The sequence below is a fragment of the Cetorhinus maximus genome, unplaced genomic scaffold, assembly GCF_964194155.1.
Source record: "Cetorhinus maximus unplaced genomic scaffold, sCetMax3.hap1.1 HAP1_SCAFFOLD_366, whole genome shotgun sequence".
Taxonomy (NCBI): Eukaryota; Metazoa; Chordata; class Chondrichthyes; order Lamniformes; family Cetorhinidae; genus Cetorhinus; species Cetorhinus maximus.
In genome coordinates, this window is record NW_027596312.1 from 322881 (window position 1) to 344327 (window position 21447).

The 21447-nt window shown below is 43.9% G+C and overlaps 1 pseudogene; it reads left to right on the forward strand.

Annotated features, from left to right (window-relative positions):
- The first annotated feature begins 9862 nt into the window (after nt 1–9862).
- LOC144673447 (uncharacterized) lies at nt 9863–17605 on the forward strand (annotated as a pseudogene).
- Nucleotides 17606–21447: the final 3842 nt, after the last annotated feature.

The window sequence follows — 21447 nt, forward strand, 5'->3', positions numbered from 1 at the left end:
GTATTGGGGAACATAAAGTTATATAAAGTTACAGGAAAGAAAGAGGCCATTCGGCCTGGCGTGCTGCTGTCAAAGAGCAGTTGTGATTGGTTGATCAGGAGTGGTCAATTACTCTTCCATTTTCAATTGCGAATTTAGTGAATGTTTGCTGATAACATAAATAAGAAACAGGGGGTATTTGGATAGTTTTTATTCCAACTAACCGATAATTAATTCTGCAGACCGTCAGTTGAAATCAGTTGGCAACAACTACTTAGTGAAATTGATATGTTGTTTGTATAAAATAATAGAATGGATACAGGGAGTAACAGAGAAAAAAGACTTTCAGTCCCTGCCATTAACCCAACTTAGACTGCCTCTCCCCATTCTCCAAACCAAAATGCAACACAGATCAGCCATTCCCTGGCCGCGCAGAGGATTTTTTAGAAGCGTCTCAAAAACAAACCATGAGAAAGTTTAACAACCGCGGGGGTAAAGCCCAAATCATAGGTACCTGGATCAGCACCTTCGTCCGCTCGGCCACTCACTATCACAATCAGAGCAGAAACAGCCATTAACTTGACTGGCAATGGCACTGAATTAGAATATACAAACCTATGATCAGCAATAGGCCATTCGGCCCCTCGAGCATTCTCAGCTACTTAATAAGATCATGTGAAATCTTCAATCATCCTCCGCTTTGTAACATGCAGCATTTAGTAGCTGAAAATTCTCCACTCAAAAATAAACAGAAAGAAATATCCTTTTGCATCGTTGAAAACTGCTCTGTTATTTTTCCATTTGGACCATCTTAATATGAAGCCGCAGAACTAAGGTGAATAATGTTTGGATGGTAAAAATGAGGAGCTGAACCACATTGACACAAACAGAGGAACACACACAGGCATATACACAGAGAGTGACAGAGGACAAGGGTTTGTCTCTAAGGAGAGACAAACACCCAGAAAGCAAGCATCACACCAACCTGGCTCCATTTTTGTTCCATTTCCAACTGCGAGTTTCGTGAATGAACAGAAATTGGAAAACTCCCGAGCGTTTGGATCGATTTGATTCAATGTATCCGATAATTAACTCTGTAGACACAGAGTTAAAACCAGGAATAATGAGAAGTCGGAAACCCCAGTGGATTTGGGCTCCATCGCCTTCACCACTCGGCCACGATCACTGGCCCTGTGCACAGGATGATGTTGTTAGTATAAAATCATATATGGCTGCAGCAAAGAAGGAGGACATTGGGCCCATCGTGTCCGTGCCAGCTCTGTGGGAGAGCAACTTAACAAATTCCATTATCCTGCCGTTTTCCTCACAGCAATTTATATTGATTCTGTCAATCTAAGCTGGCGCTTGTTCGACCTGCTGTTCAAGCTGCTCATGTACAACTTTCAATTTCCAAAACCCACCAACCTCATCACTGCAGCTCCTGTGAAACTGACAAGGTGACACATGGCAGAAATTCATCACTGATAAGAGGGGATCTAATTGAGGTATATAAGATGCTAAAGGGGATAGACAAAGCAGATGTGGAGTGGATGCTTCTCCTTCTGGGGCATTCTAGAATGAGAGGCCAAGGGGCGGGAGATTTAAATCAGAACTGAGGAGGAATTACATTTCTCAAAGGGTCGTGAATCTGTGGAATTCACTACCTCAGAGTGCAGTGGACGTCGGGGCGCTGAATAAATTTAAGGAGGAGATAGACAGATTTTTAATTCTTAACGGGTTGAAAGGTTATGAGGAGAGGGCGGGAAATTAGAGTTGAGGCCGAAATGAGATCAGGCATGATCATATTGAATGGCGGCGCAGGCTCGAGGAGCTGAATTGCCTACTCCTGCTCCTAGTTCTTATTCTCTTATGTAAGGTACACAACAGGCTGATGATAACAGTACCTGTTTTAAACAGTGAGAGACAGTGAAGGATTGGCACCGATAAAAGTGTCCTTTAACCAGCCTGGTTCCAAAATCTCATTCGAGAAATGACAAGAAAACACATTGAATTTGTTCTATGTCTTGACTTCAAACGAACAGGATACAAGGTAAGAAAATATATTTCGCTGGATTGGATTATAAAATGGCAGAATGAGCGTGAAAAAACAACCATGCTGTTGGGAAATATAAATTTATAGGAAGTTACACTTCTCGGTTTGGCATGCTGCTTTGAAATAGCTGCTGTGATTGTTTGATCAGGAGTGATATTTCTGCCGGTTTGAACATCAAGCAGAAAAACCTATCCTTTTACCACCCACATTTAGCCTCGCAGCATCATCCCTTTAGTCAGTTTATTCCTTGTGCCTTGCATCTTATCACTGTCCATCAGTAACAGAAACGGAATGAGGACAACTGCAATTATTGTGGCAACAATCTGAATCTTCAGCTTGTTAATACCAGCTTTAGGGTATCTTGCAACTCACGTTGGTACATGTTTCAGTGGTGTAATTAGTTACTACATGAAACAATTGTATGAGAGGACGGAAGATCGAGAACAGCCAAACATGTTCTCTTTTTCCACCCTTGGATATTGACTGCTGCACAGTTCCAGGCTTTTATATGTGTTCTTTCACTGCCAGAAAATAATCCCTAAAATTTGCCAATGCTGCTGTTATCCATTAACTCTTCAGCTAAAAAATATCTTGTTTTTACCCCCAAATGGGACATGGAGAAAACGTGGTTGTGACGATACAAACCCACGTTCAAATTCAGAAATGAGGAAGTACAGTTTAGTTCATAGACTGAAGAACCTGAGGTTGTTTTTCTGTAAGCCGAGAAGGAAAAACAGGAATTGTGATTAAGCTGATTAAAATCATGAAAGGTTCAGACAGAGAAATTAAAGAGAAACTTCTTCAAATGGATGAAGGGTCGATAACCAGATGGCACCGATTTAAGATGAGTATCCGAAGTACCAGAGGCAATAAGATGTTTTATTTAAAATTGAAAGTGATTTATTGGAAATCACTGCCAAATGGAATGATGCAAACAGAATGAATTGCAGCCTTGAAAAGGGAAGACGAGAAGGAGGAATATCTGCAGCATTGTGGGGAATGGGTGGGGAAGTGGGACTGGTTTCACTGCCCTTGCAGACACAGTGGGTCAAACCGCCTTCTGTGTGGGGAAAGGGTGCGGATGTGGGACTGGTTGCACAGCTCTTGCAGACACAGTGGGTCAAGCCGCCTTCTGTGTGGGGAAAGGGTGCGGATGCGGGACTGGTTGCACAGCTCTTGCATGCACAGTGGGTCAAGCCGCCTTCTGTGTGGGGAAAGGGTGGGGAAGTGGGACTGGTTGCACAGCTCTTGCAGACACAATGGGTCAAACCGCCTTCTGTGTGGGGAAAGGGTGGGGAAGTGGGACTGGCTGCACTGCCCTTGTAGGCACAGTGGGTCAAACCGCCTTCTGTGTGGGGAAAGGGTGGGGAAGTGGGACTGGTTGCACTGCCCTTGTAGGCACAGTGGGTCAAACCATCTCCTCCTTTGTTATACTTTCCTGTGACTCCGCAATTTGACTCACTTCTGAAAAATGGATCAGACCATTTCAGAAACTTAGAGTCAATTCACTATTAAGCTCTCATCTAATTTTCATCCCTCATTCACTTTCAGCTGCCGAGGCTCCAAATTCACTCCCTCAAACTCTCCACCTCTGACCACTCTCTCTCCACTCCTTTAAGATGCTCCTTAAAACCTACCTTTTTTACCACGTTCCTGGCCACCCATCCTAATATCTCCTTCTGGGTGGGTCACGATCAAACTTTGGGAATGCTCCTGTGAATTGCTTTGCGATGTTTTATTGGATTAAATGTCAATCAGTGAAAATTGTTGTTGGTCTGCTCCACAGGGTAGGATTGGAGCTGAGGGGACAGAAAGGATCCAGCTCAGTCAGTGGCATTCTGCCTCGTGTGTGGAAGTACAGCGAGGGAGAAATACTTGAACATTTGGGCTCTATTCCTGAGCTGGATGAGTTGTTTTCCCCATGGAGACTATGAAATGTAGTGACAGAGTCAGTGATGGAAGCAGAGACCAGGGCAACATAGGAGAACATGTTAAAAAGTTGATGGAATGACAAGGGGAGAAAGACCGTGGCAGATTAGCGGGTCTGTGAGATTAGGACTAATTCTTTTGGGGAATTTAAACATAGACTTGTTGGAGGTGACAGTCTGTTTCTGTTTGGTAATATTTCTGAAACTTTTAGATGTCAAAAACGCATCAATGGATAAAAGGCAGCATGAAATATTGGGTACAGTAGATGAAGCTTCACTAATAAATTCGCCTCCCACTATTGTGAGAACCCATTTATCATTCACATCATTGGGACAGACTTTGGTAAACTGAGATGTCATGGGAATGTGTTAATTATTAATGTCACCCATGATGATTCCAGGTTAAATTACCACCAGGAAATCAGTTACTTAGCACATTTTTTCTAGTTCTTATTTTATTTATTTTGCTTATCTTATTTATTGTTATTTATCAGTCACATGTAGGCCAGATCAGGTGAGGATGGCAAATTTCCTTCCCTAAAGACATAAGTAATCAGATGTGTTTTTACGAAAACTGATGATAGTCTCATTGCTTGTGATTACAGATTTATTAATTGAATTTAAATTCCACCAGCTGCCGTGATGGGATTTGAACCTGTGTCCTCAGAGCATGAGCCTGGGCCTCTGGATTACTCGTACGGATGTCCCGGCTCTAGAAAGACAGCTCATCCTGAAAACAGCCGCAACTTTGCATTCAAAATAAGAAAACGAACACTAGGTGGTTAGTGCACCAATCATTATAAAACAGACCAGCATTTAACTTCACAAATATGCTTAAAGTATTGGAGCCAGCGTCCAGAAGTTACACATCAAACATCACACAACAAATGTCACAATGTGTTACTCATACAAAATCTAAAATAAACAATTCCAGCTACTGACCTGGAGCCTGATATTTACAAACAGTTACAACTATCATCTTAGTTGGATTTCTCCATTTACAGCAGTGATCTTAAACTCAGAGGCCAGTTTAACAGTTAAATGTTACAAATGTGCCGCAGCCTTCAGAGGACACGTGCGCAATACTTACGAATATCCAGTTCAGATGGGATGGAAGTCACTTCCATTTAATAAAATGTTTTCCTTTGGATTGTATGAAGCACAAAAAAAATCACCTGATTCTGAAAGGGGGTGAATATAAAGTTCGAGGTTGCTGATTTAAATTTGATTGCTTTCTTTGCTCGGCTGGAGTCTTCAAAAGATGGGTTGGAAAGCACAGGTGGAGCAGCGCACACAGGTTAATAAATCAATTAATTGTATCAGCACATGAATAAATATCATGTTTCAGTACCTTTGAAGTAACATTTTGCTTTCATTTCTCCTCTTAATATATTTGAGCCAAGTTTAATTATTGGCTCTGAAAGGTTGTATCCTAATTACAACATTGTGGGTGTACCTACACCACAAGTACTGCAGCCGTTCAAGAAGGCAGCTCACTACCACCTTCTCAAGGGCAAGTAGGGATTGGCAGTAAATGCTGTCTCACATTCTGTGCATGGATACACAAAACAGAAAAAATACTAATCACAAATTGAAAACAAGCCTGGGATCAATTGAAATACAGATCTGTAAAAATAATAATTGCAGAAGATGAATCATGAAATTTAAAAGTAAAAAAACAAAGCTGGAAGCACTCAGCAGCATCAGCAGCTGAGGCTGCATGATTCATAAGAACTGCTCTGTCGAGTTCCCAACAATGTATCAACATGAAGCAGGAAACTCTCTCGTCCCTGCTCCCACTCCTCCTCACTGAGCCTGAACTGGGTACAATGTATCAACATGAAGCAGAAAAATCTCTCCTCCCTGCTCCCACTGCCCCTCACTGAGTCTGAACTGGGTATAATGTGTCAACATCAAGCAGAAAACTCTCTCCTCCCTGCTCCCACTCCTCCTCACTGAGTCTGAACTGGGTATAATGTGTCAACATGAAGCAGGAAACTCTCTTCTCTCTGCTCCCACTGCCCCTCACTGAGTCTGAACTGGGTACAATGCATAAGGAGCCATTACTGTGTCCAGAGTTTCCTAAAATTATTATTTATAAATAACGTTCAAAGTAGTGTTACTATTAGTTATGTTAGAGTGGGTTAACACAACCGTTTAAACTACCCTCTGGGAAGCTTGGACACGTGCTCCTTGTAGAAAGGGCATCATTTCACTTCACAAGGTATCAGAGGGAGGATTAGCATACTCCCATCCCATCAGCCTTTCCTTCTCATTTCAACATTCCAGCAGATAAATAATGTTTCAATCTGCTAATATAATTGTAGAAAATGAGCTATAACTGATAAACTCAATCCCAGGCGAGAATGTACAATGCGCTGAAATCAATTCATTTTGCTCACCACAAGTGTGAACAGTTTGCGTTTGCTAGACCACCGCTTGTCTGGGGAAACTCCATTAGCTTTGCGCACTGGCAGTATTGTAGCCAATGAGGTTTAATTGAAGTGTCACTTTAATAGTTGACACAGTAGCAGTCACATCTGTTGGAGAAAACTCTGTGAAGGGATTTTCTCAGTTTGGCCACCTGTTAACAATCCAGCTTTAAAAGTTCAAAGGATTTAATTCGCAACAGTCACGTTCTGAATGACAAAGCAGAGTTTAAATGCTCGGCGTATGGAAGGAAAAATCACTTCTTCACCCGGACTGCTGAGAATCCAGTGAATTCACCTTGGACTGTTGGGGTTTGTTCCGTTGTTAATTACACCCAGGACAGAACTATGGTACTTTGTACCATGGCCCGTGTACTTTTACTGTTCTATTAATCGAATTAATAATTTTAAATTTTCTCTCCAAGCGTCCGATCATCATCGCAACATGAAACATAATTTTACATGCAAGAATATCGCTCTCGAATGGCGGACCATTCACCCAGCATTCAGAGCGGGACAGAAGGTGTTCTACCCAGAACGCCAAGGCCTTTCGCATGCGCACAGCGAAGCGTAATTGGCACCCGCGCATTGGAGTCGCCTATCTGAGCATGCGCAGTGCTGTCCCGTGACCGGAGCCGGCGACCTGGTGAGAAAATGGCGACTGCAGCAGAATAACAGAGTTAGTAGGTGGGCGGGAGGAATGGAGCCAGCGGAGTGGGCAGGGATGCTTCATAAACACTTGGTACAGGCCGCAGAGCCTTAATATAAAACTACCGGTCCCGCATTTGCGGTGAACAGACCGGAAATGTCTGGGTCTCTCCCTCTGCTCGGCCCGGGGGCAGCGGCTGTGCAGCAGGGCGCATGCGCGGTCATCCTCGTCAATGTAGCAGGAGGAGAGAATTTTGTGTATCCTGGACTGACAGGGATGGATTTTGGAAACTCCTGTTACAGTTAGAAGGGGAGGATTTATACAAAGCAAACGCAAACAAAGAGAAATATTTGTCTCTTCGCAATTTCTATCCTAGACTGACAGTGACAGAGTTTTTTAATACTCTTTTTACAGGATGTTCAATGGGAAGGATTTGTAGACGGGAAACTCAAACCAAACATCACATCAAGAGCTGACAGAGTCACTTGATTCATCAGGACCTGAATATTATCGGCCTCTGAGTGTAAGCACTGAGTTCCGGATCACTCAATCACTCACTGTGTAAAGTTTGTTCCTCACATCCCCCTTATAGATTTTGCCTCAAATCTTAAGTCTGTATCCGTAAACCTTTTATGATCAACTAATGTGAACATCTTCATGTTTCTTATCTCAACCTATCATAAACTTATACATCTCCATCAAATCTCCCCTCAATCCACTTTACTCCAAGGAGAACAACCCCAGTTTCTCCAAACTAACCTTACAACTAAAATCCCTCATCCCTGACCCTGGTAAATCTCCTCTGCACTTTCTCAAGGACCCTCACGTCTTTCACAATGTGTGGTGATCACTGGTTTGCACAGACCCGGATGTTCTGTGTTCGTGCCTATGACATCATCACACACCGACAATTACACTGTGACATCATCACACATCGACAATTACACGGTGACATCACCCCGCTCCCCGGGTATTTCCTCAACTGGGAGATTTTTCTCTGACTCCAGTGCTTCTGATATCTTTCCAGCTGCGGGATCCAGCAGGAGATTTTAAATTTAAAAACTGTAATTATTTCAGAGTTGAGTATTTTTGATTATTCATCAACAGTTTAGGGCTTTTAGTGCTGTTCTCTGTTATCTATGAGAGATTTCATGGTCTGGGGCTGGCGTGACTCCTTTACTATGGATCTAAATCCATGTCCATCTATTGCTCTGTTTCATCCTCTGCTCTCCCTGATCACCTCTCTGCCATTGTCTAACTTTCTCTGTCCCTAATAATGGATGTATTTTAACTATGTTTAGGATTTTCATGTTCCTTCTGCCAAATGTGTCTAAATGAGGTTTCCACTGCTGCCCATCCCCTGACCATGTGCTGCTGGCTCCCCAGCTTTATCTTCCCACAGTATCTTTCAGGAGTTGTTTATCCTGCGCTATAGTCCATCTCTCTTCCACTTTAGCGCCTAAGTTGACCAACAGATTCTGCCCACCCTAAAATGGTAATGAATTAATTCTATTGTGTAATGGAATGTACCAAGGTGTTTCACAGGAGTGTTAGAAAGCAACATTTGATACTGAGCCACCTGAAGAGATATCAGGGCAGATGCACAAAAATTCACTGAAAGATGTAGGTTTTATGGATTATCTTAAAGGAGGAAAGTGAGGTAGAGAGGTTTAAGGGGGATATTCCAGAGCTTGTGGCCTTGGCAACTGCTGGCGGAGACACAAAAGGTGGAGCAGTTAAAATCAGGAACACTGAGCAGGTCGGAATTAGAGAAGTGCAGTTATCTCGGAGGGCTGTGAGGCTGGAGGATATTACAGAGGTAGGGAGGGAGAGACCATGGAGGGATTTGAAAACTAGGATGTGAAATTTAAAATTGAGGTGCTCCTTAACCCAGAGGCTTTGTAAGTCGGTTAATACAGGGGTGATGGGTGAACAAGGCTTGGTGTGAGTAAGCAGAGTTTTGGATTACAGGGAAGCTGAATGTGGGAGGCCGGCCGGAAGTGTGTTCGGATAGTTAAGTCTAGACGGAACAAAGGAATGGATGACAGGTTGAGCAATTACATACAGGGATATATGGAGAGTGTGGGAAAGGACTTTGATCAGATTGAATGTTGGAGCAGGCTCAACGGTCTGAATGGCCTATTCCTGCTCCTATGTCCCTATGAATATCTGATTCAGCCTCAGACAATTGTCAGGGAGAGGGATGGAGCCAGTGGTCAGGGAGTGGAGTTTGTAGTGGGGACTGAAGACAATGGCTTCAGTCTTCCCAATATTGAAATGGAGGAAATTTCTGTTCATCCAGACAAGTCAGGACAGTGTGTGACTTGGAGGGGATCTTGGAGGTGATGGTGTTCGCAAACACCTGCTACCCTGGTCCTTTCGGTGGTGGAGGTTGAGGTTTCTGGAGACTTTGTCAAAGTTCTTGTTGTGTTGTAGGTATTCCTTCACCCGCTGCCTCTCCCACCTCTCTCTCCCTCTCCTCCCTTGTGGGCCAGAGTCTTGTGTAGGCCCAGACTGGGTGGCAGGTTCCCTTCCCTGAAGGACATTAGTGAACCAGTTGGGTTTTTATGACAATCCAGCAGTTTTCATGGTCACTTTTTCCTAGTGCCGGCCCCACAAATTCCCAGATTCATTCAGCTCAATTTCACAACCTGCCTTTGTGTTTTTGTGGGTTCTCTCTCACTCCCTTTTTTCTGTTTTAAATCAGTTTCACAGGTTTTTGGAAGAGGAGGATTTGCAGTCGGGAAACTGAAACTTAACATCACATCAGCATTTGACAGTGTCGCCCAATTTACCGTAACATGAATATCATCGGATTTTGAACATGGAAGGAAAAGGCACCGCTCAGAGTGGGGAGAAACTGTGGAAATGTGGGGATTGTGGGATGGGATTCAGATTCCCGTCTGAGCTGGAAACTCATCGCCGCAGTCACACTGGGGAGAGGCCGTTCACCTGCTCCGAGTGTGGGAAAGGATTCAGTCAGTCATCCAGCCTGAAGACGCACCAGCGAGTTCACACTGATAAGAGGTCTTTTAAATGCTCAGACTGTGGGAAGTGCTGTAAAAGTTCTGAGGAACTAACGTGCATCAACGTGTTCACACTTATGAGAGACCGTTCAGGTGCTCTCACTGTGGGACTGGGTTCAGACGTTCATCTCATCTCACTGTACACCAGCGAATTCACACTGGGGAGAGGCCATTCACCTGCTCCCAGTGTGGGAAGGGCTTCATTACCTCATCCAATCTACTGATACACCAGCGAGTTCACACTGGGGAGAGGCCTTTTCAATGTCCAGAGTGTGGAAAATGCTATAAAAGTTCCGGGGAACTGATGTTCCATCAACATGTTCACACTGACGAGAGACCGTTCAGGTGCTCTCACTGTGGGGCTGGGTTCAGGTGAGCATCTCAACTCACTGAACACCAGCGAATTCACACTGGGGAGAGACCGTTCATCTGCTCTGAGTGTGGGAAGGGATTCACCACCTCATTCAACCTGCTGACACACCAGCGAGTTCACACTGACAAGCAACCCTTTAAATGCCCAGATTGCGGGAAATGCTATAAAAGTTCCGGGGAACTGATGTCCCATCAACGTGTTCACACTGACGAGAGACCGTTCAGGTGCTCTCACTGTGGGACTGGGTTCAGGCGATCATCTCAAATCACTGTACACCAGCGAGTTCACACTGGGGAGAGACCGTTCACCTGCTCTGAGTGTGGGAAGGGATTCACTCAGTCATCCTACCTGCTGAGACACCAGCGAGTTTACACTGGGAAGAGGCCGTTCACATGTTCCGGGTGTGGGAAGGGATTCACTCGCTTATATCATTTACAGAGACACCAGCAAGTTCACAAGTAACTACAGTGATTGGATGTTGTTGTGAAATCACATCCAGGACAGAACCATGTTCATGGGGGTCTCTTTCTGCTGATGTTAATAAACTCCAGGTCAGTTATAGGGAGTAATATCCTGGATAAAAGTCAAATAAATCATCTTTGTGTTAAACTCACCATGTGTCAAGTGTTTTTAATCTCTCAGACACAAGTTAGCTCCCTTTGAAGGGGTCTTCCTCACCCCCGTCTCCTCCAGCCTCACCTCCAACAACAAGTGTGAGGAGCACATGGGGCAGAAAATTACGCACGGTGGGCGAGAGTCCCGACATCATCGCGCAGTCCCGCAATATTTCACGAACAATTAAGAAACCTGTAAGGCCACTAAGAAGTTAATTAAATTCAAATTTACGCTGCCCATCGAACCTAATGGTTGGCGGGCGGGCGAAAAGGCCAAGAGGCCTTTACCTTTTTCAGGAAACCTCATCCACGGATGGGACGAGGTCACCTGAAGCAAATCAAATTTTACACTTGAATTAAAAGCAGGAAACAAAAACAGAAAATGCTGGAAAAACTTAGCAGGTCTGACAGCATCTCTGGAGAGACAAACAGAGTTTTGCTTTTTTACAAAAGTATTTTGCTTTTATCTTATTTAATTCACTGCCACTCTCTTCCAGGAATGCCTACCTTGAAGAAGTGCTGCTCTGCAGTATTTTGCTTTTATCTTATTATTTAAGAACGTATTCCTGCTCACGTGACAGTGAGGGGACATGTTTCATAACCTGTAAAAAATATTTATGTCTATATTTTTTCAAGTCAATCCATCTCCCTGAGACAGCTCTCTGCCTCAGGGAGATTATGTAGCTCGGTCTCACGTGCATGCACAAAGGTCACACTCGCCCAGCTCGCACTCCTCCCCCCGCCCGCACAGGCAGCGCTGAGCACTGCTGCTCACGTTTCACACAGCGCAGGCCTTAATTGGCCCCCAGTATGAAATTGCCTTCCGGGCCTGATTGCAGGCAGCGGTCAGCTTCCCGACTGCCCCACTCGCCCCCGCCAAGCCCGCACGCCAAGGGCAAAATTCTGCCCATGGAGCTTCTTTGTCACTAAGATTGAGAAAATCCAATCAGCTGCCTCTGATGCTTCCCTCCCTTCCACTAGCCCACCGGGACAAACTGTCTGAACCCTGAACCCACATTTTCTCCAGTTTCTCTCCCATCTCCCCTCATGCCCTCTCAGTGCTCATCTTGTCCATGAGACTCACTTTCTGCTGTACTGACCCCACTCTCACTGATCTACTGATCACCCAACTTCTCCATGTTAGCTGATATTATTCACAGATTTCACTCTCTTCGGGTACTGTCCCTCTCACCTTTTAATCCACCATCCTGACCCATCCTAAAAACAGGATGTCTCTTTGCCCCCTCCTATTTCCCATCTCCATGCTACCACTAGGTGACGTCATCCAAAAGCACCGTGTTACTTTACACATGTAAACTGACAACCCCCAGCTCTACCTCACCACCATCCCTCTCCATTCCTCCACTGTTACTAAATTATCAAACTGCTTATCCCACATCCAGTACTGGATGAGCAGAAATTTCCTCCAATTAAAAATTGAAGACAAAAGCCGTTGTCTTCAATCACCACTACAAATTCCATCCCATAACTACTGAGACCATCCCGATGAGTTATCATAAGGGTACGCTGTCCTATGTTTATCAACCCAGGAATCTTTCATCCTAAACAAGGAAAAGAGAGAGAGAACTATTTCTGTAATGTTCATTAAATTTCTGAAGATTTTATAAAGTTAATTAGACAATTATTTCTCACAGATCTCCCCACCTTGAGAAGGGAATATCCTTTCTGACTTCTCACAACTGATTTCTGACTAACCTCACTATTTCTAAGCTACGAGCTTGTTTTCCTAATTTCTTGATGACAAACTGTAGATTACATAATAAAGCTACTAGAATGATCAGAATCAGCAACACAAACACTTGAGCTGCCACCAAGAATAAATGTCAAAACTTTTCCACTAAAATGTAATAACTATCGACTTAGATTCATCCTCCCCATCTGCTGATCATCCCACACAATTCTAAATTATTGACATGTTGTAATTACATCTGGTTCAAACAGAAGTTCATGCACGGACTTTAAAGATTCTTCAGCTCTCTGTTAACCTACATCCTCTTCGTGGATATTTTCTAAATCCAGATTCTATTTCCTTCTTCAAATTAATTTGACTCACTTTGATATGTTCAAGGTGTTTAATTCTTTCCTGAATGTTTGAGAGACAATTTTTATCTGGAATAGGTCTTACTGTATTGATAATTTAAAACGTTGTTTCATTCTACTGGCCACAATAATCTCTCATGCCCTGTTTTTTCTTCTTCATTCATGGGATATGGGCTTTGCTGGCTGGGCCAGCATTTATTGCCCACCGCTAGTTCCGCTTGAGAAGGTGGTGATGAACTGCCTTCTTGAACCACTGCAGTCCATGTGGTGTAGCTACACCCACAATGCTGTTAGGAAGGGACTTGTAGGATTTTGAACCAACGACAGTGAAGGAATGGCAGTATATTTCCCTTTCAGGATGATGAGTGACTTGGAGGGGAATTTCCAGGTGATTGTGTTCCCATCTATCTGCTGCCCTTATCCTTCTAGATGGTAGTGATCATGGGTTTGGATGGTGCTGTTGAAGGAGCCTTGGTGAATTCCTGCAGTGGTCATCATCAAAGCCCATCTGCTCTCATCCATTTTCCACCACTTGGCCCGTAGTCATGTAAGCTGTGGTGTTTCAAGTGTTCATCTAAATACTTCTTAAGTGTTGTGAGGGTTCCTGCCTCTACCACTCCCTCAGGCACTGAGTCCCACATTTCACCTGGACCTGGGGATTTTCCACTTTTAAGGCCGCCATTAGAGACTGAATCTCAGTTAATCATTGTCTGAATCTGGGGATGGGAGGGGCAGATTCTGTTAGCAAATGGATTGAAAAATAAAAAATACCAAGTTCCAGCTCATACCATTTGCACCTTATGATAACATAGTTACGGGTAATCTTGAGGATGGATAGAGTTGTATTAGAAGCATTTCAGGGAAGGTTCACTCAGTTGATTTCTGGGATGAAAGCGTTGTCTTTCTTTTAAAATTCATTCATGGGATGTAGGCTTCACCGGCAGGTTCCAGATAGACCCCACCCTCTGGGTGAAAAGAAAATCCTCAAATCCCCTCTAAACCTTCTGCCTCTAAACTTAAATCTATGCCCTCCTGAGTATTGACCACTCCACTAAAGAGAAAAATGTCTTCCTATCCGCCCTATCTATGCCCCTCATAATTTTGTACACCTCTATCAGTTAATCCCTCAGCCTTCTCTGCTCCAAGGAAAACAACCCCAGCCTATCTAGTCTCTCTTCATAGCTGAAACTCTCCAGCCCAGGCAACATCCTGAGTGAATCTCCTGTGCACCCTCTCCATTGCAATCACATCCTTCCTATAGTGTGGCAAACAGCACTGCCCAGAGTACATCAAATGTGGCCTAACTAATGCTTTATACTGCTCCATAATAACGTCCCTGCTCTTGCATTCAATGCCTCGACTAATATGTCGATAATGTTTGACACAAAGCTGATTGATTTAACCTGTATCCAGGATATTAAACTCCAGCCCAGTTACAGGTATTATTAAAATCAGCAGAAACAAACCCCAACTGTTGGAAAGAGCATGATTCAGTCCTGGATGTGATTTGCAGCTACAATAACAGCAGAATCCAACCCCGGGAGTCACTTGTGAATACATTGGTGTTTCTGCAGGGTGGATTAATGACTGAATCCCTTCCCACACACGGAGCAGGTGAATGGCCTTTCTCCAGTGTCAACTCGCTGGTGTGTCAGCCGGAGGGATGGGTGAATGAATCCCTTCCCACACACAGAGCAAGTGAAAGGCCTCTCTCCAGTGTGAACTCGCTGGTGTGTCAGCAAACCCATTTTGCTTTTATAACTTTTCACACAGTCGGCACGTTTAAAAGGTTTCTTTTCAGAGTGAACACGTTGATGTGAAGTGAACTGGGTTAGTTGAGTGAATTTCTTCCCACACTTGGAGCAGTTGAATGGTTTCTGCCCAGTGTGAACTTGCTGGTGTGTCAGCAGAATCTTTATGCTTTTGAAGCATTTTTCACAGTCAGAACATTTAAAAGGTCTCTTGTCAGATTGAACAAGTTGATGTGAAGTGAGGGTACTGATCTGAGTGAAACCCTTCCCACAGTCAGTGCAGGTTAATGGCCTCTTCCCAGTGTGAACTCGCTGGTGTATCAGCAGATTCCTTTTGCTTTTATAGCTCTTCTCATAGTCGCAACATTCAAAAGGTCTCATGTCTGAGCAAACAAGTTGATGTGAAGTGAGGTGGGTTAGTAGAGTGAATCCCTTCCCACACTCGGAGCAGATGAAAAGCTTCGCCCCAGTGTGAGAGTGCTGATGAGTTTCCAGCACAGATGGGGATCTGAATCCCTTCCCAAAGTCCCCACATTTCCACGGTTTCTCCATGGTGTCAGTGTCCCCGTGTCTCTCCATGTTGGACGATCAGTTGAATCCTTGTCCACACACAGAACACTTGCACAGTTTCTCCCCGCTGTGAATGGTGAGATGTTTTTTTTCAGATAGTGTAACAGGTTAAAGCTCTTTCCACAGTCAGTTCACTGGAGCACTCTCACTCGGGCGTGTCTGTGTCTCGGTGCTTTCCCAGTCACACTGACGTTTGAAATCTTTTCCCACAGACAGAAAAGACAAATATTTCTCCTTCCACAGTCAAAGATCAATGATATTCAGGTCCAACGTCGGGGGTGTAGACCAGTCAGCCTGACGTCAGTCATGAGGAAAATTCTAGAGTCCATTATAAAAGACTTAATAGCTGAGTACTTGGAAAAATAAAGTGGCAGAATGGGACAGAGTCAGCGTGGATTTATGAAAGGGAAATCATGCTTGACAAATCTACTGGAATGTTTCGAGGATGAAACTAGTAGAGTTGATGAGGGGGAGCCAGTGGATGTGGTTTATTTGGACTTTCAGAAGGCTTTCGACAAAGTCCCACATAAGAGATCAGCATGTAAAATTAGAGCACATAGGATTGGAGGTAGTGTATTGAGAGGTATAGAAAACTGGTTGGCAGACAGGAAACAAAGAGTAGGAATAAATGGGTCTTTTTCCAAATGGCAGGCTGCCAGTGACTAGAGGGGTAGCGCAGGGATAGGTACAGAGACCCCAGTTTTTCACAATATATATCAATGATTTAGATGAGGGAATTAAATGTAATATCTCCAAATTTGCAGATGACACAAAGATAGGTGGGAAGGTGAGCGGTGAGGAGGGAGCAGAGATGCTTCAGTGTGATTTAGACAAACTGAGTTAGTAGGCAAATGCATGGCAGATGCAGTATAATTTGGATAAATGTGAGGTTATCCACTTTGGTAGCAAAAACAGGAAGGAATATTATTATCTAAATGGCTATAAATTGAGAGAGGGAAATGTGCAACGAGACGTGGGTGTCCTCGTACACCAGTTGGTGAAGGTAAGCATACAGGTGCAGCAGGCAGTAAAGAAGGCAAATGGTATGTTGGTCTTCATAGCGAAAGCATTCAAGCACAGGAGCAGGGATGTCTTGCTGCAATTATACGGGGCCTTGGTGAGATCATACCTGGAATATTGTGTGCAGTTTTAGTCTCCTTATCTGAGGTAGGATGTTCTTGCTATAGAGAGAGTGCAGCGAAGGTTTACCAGACTGATTCCTGGGATGGCAGGACTGACATAAGAGGAGAGATGGAGTTACTTGGGATTAAATTCGCTGGAGTGCAGGAGAATGAGGCGGGATCTCATAGAAATCTAAGAAATTCTCACAGGACCAGGCAGGGGAGATGCAGGAAGGATGTTCCCGATGGTGGGGGAGTCCAGAACCAGGGGTCACAGTCTGAGGATATGGGGTAGACCATTTAGGACTGAGATGAGGAGAAGTTTCTTCACCCAGAGAGTGGTGAGCCTATGGAATTCGCTACCACAGGAAGTGGTTGAGGCCAAAACCTTGAATGTTTTCAAGAAGGAGTTACAAATAGCTCTTGGAGCGAAAGGGATCAAAGGATATGGGGAGAAAGCGGGAGCAGGTTATTGAGTTGGATGATCAGCCATGATCATAACGAATGGTGGAGCAGGCTCGAAGGGCCGAATGGCCTACTCCTGCTCCTATTTTCTATGTTTCCTGCTGAATCGAGTGACTCTGTCAGATCTTGATATGATGTTTGGTTTGAGTTTCGTATCTGCAAATCATCTCCCTCTTGTACCCTGTAAAAGGAGTTTACAAAAATATTCACTGTATGTACAGGATAGAAATTCAAAGCAGAAAATTCGAGTTTCTTTGGTACATTATTCACCCAAACATGTGGTCCAATCAAACTGAAAGAAATTCAAATCAGCAACAAAGTCCCAGCAAAAGCAAAGGGAGCCTTCCTAAATAAACCAGAATGTTGTTTCTAGTGTCTACGAGACACTCTGTACCCTGAGGTGCCCACCGGTTGTGGGAGGTATCAAGCGTACCGGTGGATACTGCATGTTCCCTCACCAGGGACCCGCGGGCACGGACAAGACCATGGAAGAGAGGTCGGCAGCCAGTGTGACCAGACCCATCCTGGATCTAGAAATCCCTGTGTTAAACAGGCCCATGAACAGTTACAGGAGAAGATTCTCTGATTTAACAAACCCACCACCCCGCTCCCCCACCCACCTTTACACTGGGCAGCCAGAGATTAGGATTGTGGGGCTGAAGTATCGCCAGAGTTTGAGGATCAGCACCTCTCACCCTGAATATGTAAATGTCCCATGGACTCACTCACTGTTACATCCACAAGAAGGCCACGCATGCGCCCTGCTCCCTGCTGAAACAGGATGGCGGCCGTTACCCTGGGTCTGGGTCTCAGGGAAAATAAATATATAAAAACTCAATAAAATTAGAGATGAAATGATAGAGAAACCTGAATGTAACAGACCATCCATTATCCACCAGAAAGATGGGGAGCCGGAATTGTCCATCTCAGTCTCGTCAATAGATACTTAATGAGGGGACATTATTCTCTGTGTCTTTCCCGGACATGGAGATGGAAAAGGGGCAAATGAATGAACTTTAAACACCTCGTCCACTTGGCACAGAAACTGTCTGAAACTCAGAATAGAAACCACATGGAACAAAATACTGACAAATAATCAACTGTTGGCTACAAATAAATACAAATATATATTGGGGGAGACGGTGCCACAGTGAGAATATTACTGGACTAACAATCCAGAAAACCAGCTTGATGCTCTGGGGACAGGGGTTCAAATCCCACCACAGCAGCTGGCGCGATTTAAAATCAATTATTACATCTGGAATTGAAAGCGAGTCTCAATAAGGGCGACAATTCAGCCATTGCCGATTGTCATTAAAAACCCACCTGGTTCACTAATGTCCTTTTGGGGAGGAAATCTGCCGTCCTTACCTGGTCTGACATGTGACTCCAGATCCACACTGAAATGTGGTTACTCTTAATAACCCTCTGAAATGGTGTGGCAAGCACTTGCTTCAAGGGCAACAAATGCTGTCCCTGCCCACATTCCATGAAAGAAAGTTTTTAACATCACCGCCACTGAATGGTTACAATTTTGGAAGGAAGTGAAGACAGAGGGTCCAGAAAAGATGCAAGAGAACGCTTCCCCTTCCAAGGATAACAAACCAACTTCACCTCGCCTAATTGAAGTTCCGATCTCTCGTGAATCTTTCCTCCACACTCTCACATTCTTCCTAAAGCTCAGAATTGGACACAATGCTGCAGTTGGGTCCAAACCAGTGTTTTATTCAGGTTCATTCTAACTTGGTTGATTTTGTACTTTATTCCCGTATTCATAAAGCCCAGGATTCCACATGCTTTATTCACTGCTTTCTCAGCCTGCCCCGCCATCTTCAATGTGCACATATGGACCCAGATTACGCTGCCACTTTTACAATTGTATCCTTTATTTTATATTGCCTCTCCTTGTACTTCCTACCGAAATGAATCACTTCACACCTCTCTGAATGAAATTTTATCTGTCACCTGTCTGCCCATTCCACCATCTTGTCTGTGTCTTCTTGAGGTTTATCACCATCCTCCCCACTGTAAACACAACTTGAAAATTTGGTGTTATTTTCAAATTTTGAAATGCAGCCCTGCACACACAAGTCTAGATCATTAATATATATCAAGAAATCAGTGGTCTGACCACCTTTTTCAGGAAACCTCATCCACAGGCGGGACGAGGTCACCTGAAGCAAATCAAATTTTACACTTGAATTAAAAGCATGAAACAAAAATAGAAAATGCTGGAAAAATTTAGCAGGTCTGACAGCATCTCTGGAGAGACAAACAGAGTTTTGCTTTTTTGCAAAAGTATTTTGCAGTATTTTGCTTTTATCTTATTTAATTCACTGCCACTCTCTTCCAGGAATGCCTACCTTGAAGCAGTACTGCTCTACAGTATTTTGCTTTTATCTTATTAATTAAAAACATGTCCCTGCTCAGGTGACAGAGTGATATGAGGGGACATGTTTCATAACCTGTATAAAATCTTTAATTTCTTTTTCAAATCAATCCATCTCTCTGAGACAGCTCTCTGCCTCAGGGAGATTATGTAGCTCGGTCTCACGTGCATGCACAAAGGTCACACTCGCCCAGCTCGCACTCCACCCCCCGCCCGCACAGGCAGCACTGAGCACTGCTGCTCACGTTTCACACAGCGCAGGCCTTAATTGGCCCCCAGTATGAAATTGCCTTCCGGGCCTGATTGCAGGCAGCGGGTGGCTTCCTGACTGCCCCACTCGCCCCCACCGAGCCCGCACGCCAAGGGCAAAATTCTGCCCATGGAGCTTCCTTTTCACTAAGATTGAGACAATCCGATCAGCTGCCTCTGCTGCTTCCCTCCCTTCCACTTGCCCACCGGGACAAACTGTCTGAACCCTGAATCCACATTTTCTCCAGATTCTCTCCCATCTCCCCTAATGCCCTCTCAGTGCTCATCTTGTCCATGAGAATCACTTTCTGCTGTACTGACCCCACTCTCACTGATCTACTGATAACCCAACTTCTCCATGTTAGCTGATATTATTCACAAATTTGTCTCTCTCTTCTGGTAATGTCCCTCTCACCTTTTAATCCACCATCCTGACCCATCCTAAAAACAGGATGTCTCTTTGCCCCCTCCTATTTCCCATCTCCATGCTACCACTAGGTGACGTCATCCAAAAGCACCGTGTTACTTTACACATGTACACTGACAACGCCCAGCTCTACCTCACCACCATCCCTCTCCATTCCTCCACTGTTACTAAATTATCAAACTGCTTATCCCACATCCAGTACTGGATGAGCAGAAATTTCCTCCAATTAAAAATTGAAGACAAAAGCCATTGTCTTCAATCACCACTACAAATTCCATCCCATAACTACTGAGACCATCCCGATGAGTTATTATAAGGGTACGTTGTCCTATGTTAATCAACCCAGGAATCTTTCTTCCTATACAAGGAAGAGAGAGAGAGAGAACTATTTCTGTAATGTTCATTAAATTTCTGAAGATTTTATAAGATTAATTAGACAGTTATTTCTCACAGATCTCTCCACCTTGAGAAGGGAATATCCTTTCTGACTTCTCACAACTGATTTCTGACTAACCTCACTATTTCTAAGCTACGAGCTTGTTTTCCTAATTTCTTGATGACAAACTGTAGATAACATACTAAAGCTACTAGAATGATCAGAATCAGCAACACAAACACTTGAGCTGCCACCAAGAATAAATGTCAAAACTTTTCCGCTAAAATGTGATAACTATCGACTTAGATTCATCCTCCCCAACTGCTGATCATCCCACACAATTCTAAATTATTGACATGTTGTAATTACATCTGGTTCAAACAAACGTTTATGCACAGACTTTAAACGTTCTTCAGCTCTCTGTTAACCTACATCCTCTTCGTGGATATTTTCTAAATCCAGATTCTATTTCCTTCTTCAAATTAATTTGACTCACTTTGATATGTTCAAGGTGTTTAATTCTTTCCTGAATGTTTGAGAGACAATTTTTATCTGGAATAGGTCTTACTGTATTGATAATTTAAAACGTTGTTTCATTCTACTGGCCACAATAATCACTCATGCCCTGTTTTTTCTTCTTCATTCATGGGATATGGGCTTCGCTGGCTGGGCCAGCATTTATTGCCCACCGCTAGTTCCGCTTGAGAAGGTGGTGATGAACTGCCTTCTTGAACCACTGCAGTCCATGTGGTGTAGCTACACCCACAATGCTGTTAGGAAGGGACTTGTAGGATTTTGAACCAACGACAGTGAAGGAATGGCAATATATTTCCCTTTCAGGATGATGAGTGACTTGGATGGGAATTTCCAGGTGATTGTGTTCCCATCTATCTGCTGCCCTTATCCTTCTAGATGGTAGTGATCATGGGTTTGGATGGTGCTGTCGAAGGAGCCTTGGTGAATTCCTGCAGTGGTCGTCATCAAAGC